The following is a 9,699-nucleotide window of genomic DNA, read 5'->3' as shown; positions in this document are numbered from 1 at the left end:
TGTGTGTGTGTGTGTGTGTGTGTGTGTGTGTGTGTGTGTATTTGCTTTTGGTAGAGATGGGGTCTCATTATGTTACCCAGGCTGGTTTTGAACGCCTGGGCTCAAGCAATTCTCTCACCTTGGCCTCCCATAGTGCTGAGATAACAGGTGTGAGACACCATGCCTGGCCCATTTCATAATTTTTTAGAGAGATGTTTCTTCCTTTTTTAAAGTTTATTAATAGATCTAAATATATTTAGCTTTTCCATACCATATAAAAATAAGATTCCAAAGTATATAAACTTAAGCTTATGTCTAATAATTAATGTTTCAGTACTTTAACTTATCTAGAAATGACTCAGACCTTTTATTATTATATATTACTTAATGTAACACAGCACGACCTTAAGATTTCAAATTAGGCTGGGTGCGGTGGCTCATGCCTATAATCCCAGCACTTTAGGAGGCCGAGGTGAAAGGATTGCCTGAGCCCATGGGTTTGAGACCAGCCTGGACCACTTGGTGAGACCTCATCTCTACAATAAACCAAAAAATTAGCCAGGTGTGGTAGAGCGTGCCTGTAGTTCAGTTACTTGGAAGACTGAGGCGGAACGATTATCTAAGCCCAGGAGGACGAGGCTGCGGTGGCTGAGAGAGTACCACTGCACTCCAGCCTGGGTGACAGAGTGAGACTCCAACATAAAACATTTTTTTTAATTATTGAAAAGAATTTTGGAACTATGACACAGGTGCCTTTTTTAATGTCTTCCCCTAGTGTTCCTGGGTTCTAACTATTCATGTGGCACCCAGGGATGGCTATGAAGGGAAGGGCCTGTCTTCTTCCTGAATTTACACACCAAGTGTAGTGCTCAGGGCAGCGGATGTAACTGTGAAGATAATGTCTGACCCTTTCCAGCATAGCCAGGAGGCACAGGCCTTACTATGGTCATATGTTTATAGCCCAGAATCTAATTGCTCTAAGATACAAGCTCACAGCAAGTAAAATGTGTATCAAAGATATCAAGAAGCAACAGTTTTATGACCTTAAAACATCTAGCAGAGATAGCCTAAACCTCTTTGACTAGTAGATCCAGGAGAAAATGTGAAATGTCTGAATCATATTTAATACTGACATTTCTGAAAACATTCCTATTTTATTTTACCAATACTTTTTTTTGTTTTTGAGTTGGAGTCTCACTCTGTCTCCCAGACTGGAGTGCAGTGGCTGCTCCCGGCCACCGCAGCCTCGATCTGCTGGGCTCCGGCGATCCTTCCGCCTCAGCCTTCCAAGTAGCCGGAATTACAGGCCTGCGCTACCACGCCCAGTTGATTTTTTTTTTTAATTTATTGTAGAGATGAGGTCTTGCTGCCCAGGCAGGTCTCGAACCCACGGGTTCAGGCAATCCACTAACCTCAGTCTCCCAAAGGCGCGGGATTACAGGCTGAGCCACCAAGCCTGGCTTACCAATACTTTTAAAACTAGTTTTATTTACCAATGATTACCAACGTTGTGGGAACTTGGAAAATATTTGGGCTTATTAACTTAAAAGCAATCATTTATTTATAAATCACTTTGGTACCATATATTCAATATATTACAATTCATTAATACAAATACAATGAATATAAACAGATACATACACAGATATACATCAAAATACAGAAAAGATTTTTATAGCTTTGATTTTTACATGTTAGTCATGAGACACATGAAACTCACTAATTTGAAAGGAGAGGTGAATTCATACTTTGTAAATGGAATAAGTTAAAGTTTATCTTTCTCACATGGCCAAAGCCCTAATGAATTTTAGTGAGAACAAGGTGGCAAATTTACATCTCAAAGCACAAAGGGAGAATTTAAGCTTTTTAAAGAAAGAGTCTGGGTGTGTTAGTGGAAGGTAAAAGTTGATGTTACGATAACATAAAATCATGGGAATTCACCACAGGATTCTATAAGGAGACCAATTTCATTTAGATAGGTAGTTTCTAATTTAGTCTCCATTATCCAATTAAATCACTGGGCTCAGGGTAGATCCCACTAACAAATAGGGCCAACAAAATATTTTCAGTTTCCAAGGCCTAATACTCATACATGTGAAAAACAAGTGCACCTGGAAGGCAGAACAATTAGATCTCTCAAAATCAAGGATTTTGTTTTATACATTGAATCCTGGGTCCCCCAAAAGAGGGAAAAGCCATGGGATTTAACAGTGCAACGCTTCCATAGTGCATCTCACTGTAGGATTATTCCCCTGAGTCTGGTGGGTGATCTAATGCCAATAAGCCCACTCTTATTGTGATCAGCCCATCCCCCATGGAAACTTCCTTAGAGGTGTTTCCATGTCCTCTAGATGGCCAAACCATGTTTTTCTTATTGAAACATGCAAAGAGATGAGTAGCTGCCTACAGTAATAACCACTCATTGTAAATACTGTCAGCCACCTTCAAAACTGAGCCCTCTAGCCGGGCTCAGTGGCTCAACCTGTAATCCCGCGCCTTTGGGAGGCTGAGGTGAGTGGATTGCCTGAGCCCGCGGGTTCGAGACCCACCTGGGCAGCGAGACCTCATCTCTACAATAAATCAAAAAATCATCTGGGCGTGGTAGCGCATGCTTGTAATTCCGGCTACTCGGAAGGCTGAGGTGGAAGGATCGCTGGAGCCCAGCAGGTGAGGCTGCGGTGGCCGGAAGTGGCCACTGTACTCCAGTCTGGGCGACAGAGTGAGACTCCAACTCAAAAAAACAAAACAAAACAAAACAAAACAACAACAACAAAAAAAACCTGAGCCCTCACCAGGGACTTGTCAGCCAGTGTATACCCAAAGGTCACGTATTCTCATAGTACAAAGTAATCTTATGGATGCTTCATTCCCTTTACCTACAAAGTAATCCCTGGTACCCCGCAAAACCAAAGGGATCAAGGAACTCAATGTAAAAGAGAGCAGAGTTTTAGACTTGAGAGACATCTTTCTGGGACTCTTGGGACTCTGCTAGGAAAACAGACTTCTGTGTTCCTCAAGGGGTGCCGGGGCTGGTCTAGATTTCTTCTTGTGGTGTTAAAAGAAGCAAAAAGAAAGGAGCAGAAGTGGAAGGAAATGAAAAGACAAGTCTTAGCGGAGCCAAACTGGGGAGACTTTAAGCTGTCCAAAAGGCAAAAAATCATGCTAACAAGAAAGGCACCAAGTAGAGGAACCAAACTAAAATTTAAAAGGTGTGTGTGTAAAGGTTCAGTTGACTGAGAAAAAAAAAAAAATCCCAGAAAGAGGATCCAAAAGAGAAAAAGAGCAGAAAGGCCTCCCCCCAAATATTTTATAGTCTGGAGATCAGCTTTTAATTAAGCTGACTTCTGACCATATTGTTCCTTAGACAAATATTTTCTCTAACTGTAATTCCTCCTCAAGCAGTTTTACTTTTGCTTCTGCCGCTTGCTGGGCTTCTGTCACCAAATGGACAGCTCAAGGAAGTGACCAAACCCCTGCTTTTGCTGCCCCCTGCCCATCTTACTGCAGTATGATATACAGCTCTGTTAATTGCACTAAACATGCTGGCATTTTCGGGGAATCCTTGTACTCACACAGTAGTTCACAAGCATCTGAAAGATGAACCATAATATTTTACACAGAAGTGGCTGGTCACTCTAGAAGTTCTCCTATGGATGCTTCATTCCCTTTACCTATTTATTGGTCTCAGCCCTTTCTGGATTGCCAAGTGTTCTGTGGTGAGCAGGTATATGCCAACCTAACCCCAAAGCCCAAGGAAGCTGAGAGGTCAAGGAAAGAGGCTGACAAATCCAGTTTCTCAGAAAGAAACATTTAATACGGACATATGAACAAAAGCATTGGCTCAGGAAGTCATAAGATAGTGGATCCCAACTCCTTGTCCTCCAGAAAGTATCCTTTATATAGCATGGGGTTTTATTGGTAAAATGTGGGCAGCTGGCCACATCTCAGACTTTCTTGCAAAACTTGTGACTGCTGGGAAAGTTAGATAAGCATTTTTATGAGGGGTTATCTATGCTAGGCATTGTTTAAAGACCTTGATATGCAGGAGTCAAACATTGGTCATCACGGTGGATTTGCTTCAAGATGGCATCACTCTTGCCATGCAGTAGGTTGCTTCCCTACAGTATAAGAGGTATATCTCTGCATAGTCACTGCACTTCTTCCTTATTGCTTATGTGCATTTTTCTGTCCATCCAAACTTGCTCAGGATTCTTTCGTGCTCCTGCCAAAGGTGATCTCAGAGAAAGCTCAGTAGATACCAAGTTTCAAGCTTGGAAGTGGTATCCCTAGATAATGTGCTAAATGGTGAAACTGTGTGATATCTTTTTTTCCCTTTTCCAACTTGCATTTTTTGGAATGACATTGATCTTAAAATTTTTTTAAAATTGGCCAAGTTCAGTGGCTTATGCTGGTAATCCCATAACTTTTGGAGGCTGAGGTGGGAGAATCGCTTGATGCCAAGAGTTCGAGACTAGCCTGGACAACATAGCAGGATGTCATCTCTACAAACAAAAAAATTAGCTGGGTGTGGTGGCATATGCCTGTAGTCCCAGCTACTCAGGAGGCTGAGACAGGATTATCTGAGGCCACAAGGAAAACTGAGCAGTGAGCTGTGATAGTGCCACTGCACTCCAGCCTGGGTGACAGAGTAAGAAACAAAAAATAAATAAATTGGGGAAGCTACATTTGAAATCAGGGTTTTACTCTCTCAGGGGCTTCTTTATGGTTTCCGTATGGCACGTGATTCTACCACCTCAGTGGTGCACTAACTTGTGGCCCAGTCCCTGCATGGGGTGAACGGAGATGCTGGTTGCCTCTGCAGTAGTCAGAACTCACCCCAGATCACACATGGCAATTGTAGCAGCAACTAGAGTGAGCAGGGGTGGGAAGGGGCATCAGCTCTCACTTGTTTGAACCTTTTTACAAATACCATTGTGAGACACAGCAACCAGGCAATGAGTGCACAGCGGGAGTCTCATGACAAATGCTGTGAGAAAGGGACAGACATTTTAAAATAGAAGCATTGGGGGTCAGTGCTCAGATCACCAGTCCCAGCAGATGATATGTTTTCTCTCCCATGCCTCTTTCTTTTCACTTTTCCTTCTTTCCCCAAATTCTGTTTCCTTATCATGAAAGCCCAGTAATTAAGTAATTATGATATTAACTAAGCACCTGGCTAAATAATTAAGGGTTTCTTGAGAAAAATGATCTACCAATATTAAAAGAAAAGAAAAAGGGCCTTTATTTCACTTTCCATGACCCCTGCCAGCCCATGAAAAACAGAGGCACCCCAGGCTTATGGAGTCAGTAAATACTTAACTTAGGGTTTCTCTGTTATATGGATTCAGTATTTGTTCCCCAAGAAACACATTTCCAAGGACTTCATGAAAGTAAAAAAGGAAGAAACATGATGTACTGAGAATAAAATTCCCCAGGTTTCAGATGGAATGCCCCGACATGTCAATTCTGGTCAAATACTAGGCAGTGCCAAAGTCCAGGAGGAGCTGGTCACTCACTTGTGGGTGGTGTCTTCCTGTGGCCTTTGCATAGTCTACTGCATTCATTAGTGTTTCCCTGTGCCTCAGTTGCAGTGGGTCTCCTGGAGGCCATCCCCCAGTATTGAGGCAAGAGGAAGGACAGACTCACGGAGCAAACAGAGTTAGAAGAATGAACACAGTAAGGAACATACTCTTGCCCCCGCGGTCTCTTCTCCACACAGCAGTGTGGTGTTATTCTGACACAAGGCAGGTATGTTCTTCTGCTCAAAATCCTCCAGTATCTATCCTCTTTACCCAGAGCAAAAGCCCAAGTCCTTGTGATGGCCACAGACCTTCATGACATGCCCCATGGCCTCTCTTACTTCCCCTGCCTCTCCCTTGGTTATCCCACTCCTAGTCATGCTGACCTGAAACACTTCAGGCCCCTTTGCCTCAAGGCCATCCCACTCACTACTCTCTCTGCCAATACATGGATATCCTTTCATTTTCATTGGCCACTCTCTCTCTTTCTTCATGTCATTGCTCAAATGCCATTTCAGCGACACCTTCCCTGACCATCCTCATGTAAAACTAAACCCCTCAAAAAAGCACCTGGACCCCAATTCCTGCCTTAGTTTTGCTTCTTGGCAAACATCACCATTAGGTCATTTTCTTTCCCCATTGGAACATAAACTCCATCTGGGCAGGCACTTCTGCCTGTCTTGTTTCTGCTATATCCCTGTGCCTCAGCAGTGTGCCTCGCATATAGAAAACATTCAGAAAGTATTTACTAACAAAGAGAAATAAAATCCAGGCTGGACAGGAGAAACGTGAAGTCAGAGAGGGACCTGATTGAGGAGGCATGTGGTCAACAAATTGGCCTCTTTGATGTTCAAAGACTTGACAGGGAGTAGAAGAGGGCCATGTGCTGTTGAAATTCCAGAGGTATTGTCTTGGGAAAGTAGCCTGCAGTGGACTTGATGATGAAACCTGAAAGGTGAGTGGAAGATAACGCCTGGGTGGGTGAGGAGTGTTGGCCTCTTGAGATGAGGGCATGCTCAAGCCCAAGGGACTAACCTTCCCATCCTTGGGTCAACTCTTCCACACTTTCTTCTCTCTTCAAACCTCCTAGAACCTCTCCCTCCCAATTTGCAACTGCCGCCCTTGTCGCCTGCATCCTTGAAAACAGGAAAGGTGAAAGCCTTCCCACCATACTTACAAACCGACTATATTTGTCCTGTTTTCTCCTTTCTTCCTGCCTCAAAGCAGGAGGTGCCTATCTATGCAAGACCATGTCCTTAGCTTCTGGGGGTCTTTTGTTCCTTCTCCTTCTCTCCTAGCTCCACCATTCTCTTCTACCCCCACCTCTGATCTCCTTGACTATGCAGACCCTCTGATCCTCCTCACACACGATCTGTCTTGTGCCCCTCTGCTGTACTGAGATAAGCTCTGGCAGGACAATCATCCACCTTTCTGAAACCAAGTCTCAATTCCCTTCCCCACAGCATTTGATGCAAGTGATTTCCCCCTCTTGGCACCTTTGCTCCTCTCTTCCCTTTAGGTACCGTTGAAACTTCTCCTCCTCCAACTGAATGCTCAAAATTGGGAAGTCTTGGGCCTCTGCCTTAAGTCATCCTTCTCATTCTCTTCCCAGGGTGTCTCATGCTTTTCCAGGGATGCATACCCATTAAAAAAATTCTGACTCCCAAGTTTACATCTCCATCCTAAGTCTGTCTCTAAGCTCCAGCGTCATAGTCAACTGAGACTTCAAGTTCTCCACTAGTATTCTCACAGACACCTCAAGCTTAACATGCTCAAAAGAAAAATACTGACTTCCACCCATTGACACTGGTCTGCTGGCTGAAATCCCATGCTCTGCCATCCTAGAAAGATGACTGGACTGGGTGACTTGTCTGAAGTTGTCAGACTTTCTCCTAGAGGAAGGGAAGACACAGCAACTTTCACAAATTCATCCTGTCCCAAGACATGTGAGGACAGGTGAACCAGGGAGCAAATTTGGGGTAGCCATTTTCTTGCCACCTCTAAAGAGAAAAGAATGAAATGGATACAGAGGAACAGAGCTTCCAGTTGTTCCTGACAGCAATTCCCTTCCTGTTATCTAAGACATGCTTGTAGCCTTCCATGAAATTCTCCTTCGAATTTATGCTAGTTGAGTGGATGTCTTTTTTTTTTTTTTGAGTTGGAGTCTCACTGTTGCCCAGGCTGGAGTGCAGTAGCATGCTGATGGCCACTGAAGCCTCAACCCACTGGGCTCAGGCAATCCTTCCGCCTCTGCCTTCCAAGCAGCTGGAATTACAGGCACGTGCTGCTGTGCCCAGCTAATTTTTTTGATTTATTGTAGAGATGACATCTCACCAAGGTGACCAGGCTGGTCTCAAATCCATAGGTTCAGGCAATCCTCGCACCTCAGCCTCCAAAGTGCTGGGATTATAGGCGTGAGCCACCACATCCGGCTAGGTGGATGTCTTTATGTTACCAAACAAACGTGAGGACATCTGCTACTTACATGTGTTCTTCTGGGTGAACTTTGAGATAATTTGAATTAGTTTTTTTCCTATTTGAATTTTGACTGGGGCTGCAATGAATTCATAGAACTTAGGAAAAATTTTCATCTACTAGATATTGACTCTTCCTATGAATTAACAAGATAAACCATTTTTTAGTCACATCTCTCTTTTTCTAATGTCCCTCTGAAGAATTTTATGGTTTAAAAAGGGAGGTCACTTACCTATAGAAAAAATGGAAATCAACAAGGATAAGGGAAACTGCTAACATGGAACACAACAGAAACAAATACAACTGATTGTTACACATGAATAGCCACCATGAAAACAGAAAAAAAAAAAAAAAAGACAAACCAAGACTCAAGTATCTTTTGTACACAGTATTTTGACTATATATTTTCAAGTCAAAGTGGAAAAATCAATAGATATTGAGTAATCAATAGATTGTTTTTACACAGTAGCTATGGATTAGCAATACTGAAACTACGCTTGGTATATTCCAGGACTGAGCAAATCTCTTGAGGATAATGGAAAACATATTTTTGCTAAAAAAAAAAAAAAAGGAGGGTGGGAGTTTTACCAGTATGGAAAGAGGGACAGAAGTACTGGACTAAAATTGATGGCACTGGTAGAAACTCATGGTTCTTATATATATAAGTATGGAAATTGGTACAAGATGGTATGTACACATTGATACACATACACTTATTTCCTAGCTCTCTGCTGAGAGGGCCTGGAAGCAGTGACACCCCCAGTAACAATGAACACATCCAGCACCCAATTTGCTTTCTAAAAATCATTCTCCACAAAAAGGGATCAGACAGGGTTCCTCAGGACTTATTCCACAATTGGAGCAGGAAAAGTACAAGATGTGCTTGAAAAAATTTGCTGTACCAGAAAGCAAAGGAAGTGCTAAAAAATGATAGAGATGTCAAAAGGACATGGAAGCCAGCTTGAACAAACTCCCCTGGCCAAACCTGGGACAATCTGAGCATCATAATAAATAATAACAAATTGTAATCCACTGAATAAATAGGAATCAATGAGTCCATACCATATAAATCAATAAATAAATGTAGAACATAAAACTCATCCTTATAGTAACAGAATTAGAAGCAAGAATCATATATGGATCTAAACAGTGGGTAAGAAATTGATGAGAAACAGGTTGTCTACATAGATTCAAGGTATCTCCTCCCAAAATATTTACATTAAAAAGGAGGAAAATAGTAACTTTACTATGGAGAAACCAGGCAATCACAATCTTAGCTGAGTGATAAAAATTAACATCATTTGAAAGGGACAAAAAAATCACGGACCTCCTGATACAACACACCATGGACACATCTCTTTTGTAGTTCCTGCCAAAATAATCAGGAAACACTGGACCTGCCTGGACAGCGAGACCTCATCTCTACAATAAATCAAAAAATTAGCCAGCATGGTAGCACGCGCCTATAATTCCAGCTACTCGGAAGGTTGAGGCGGAAGGATCGCCGGAGCCCAGCAGGTCGAGGCCGGGAGTGACCACTGCACTCCAGTCTGGGTGACAGAGTGAGACTCCAACTCAAAAAAAAAAAGAAAAAAATTACAAGCATGTAAGTTACAGCAGACATGTGTCATTTATGACTATTCAAAATCTCATAAAACTTCCTTCACATTTTGGAAGCTCTCTACAGCCTTTCTAACATAGAAGGCAGATAGAATCTGCACTTTCC

This window comes from Carlito syrichta, unplaced genomic scaffold, assembly GCF_000164805.1.
Source record: "Carlito syrichta isolate Samal-C Ts95f unplaced genomic scaffold, Tarsius_syrichta-2.0.1 Scaffold305629, whole genome shotgun sequence".
Lineage (NCBI taxonomy): Eukaryota > Metazoa > Chordata > Mammalia > Primates > Tarsiidae > Carlito > Carlito syrichta.
Note: the sequence above shows the minus strand (reverse complement) of the source record.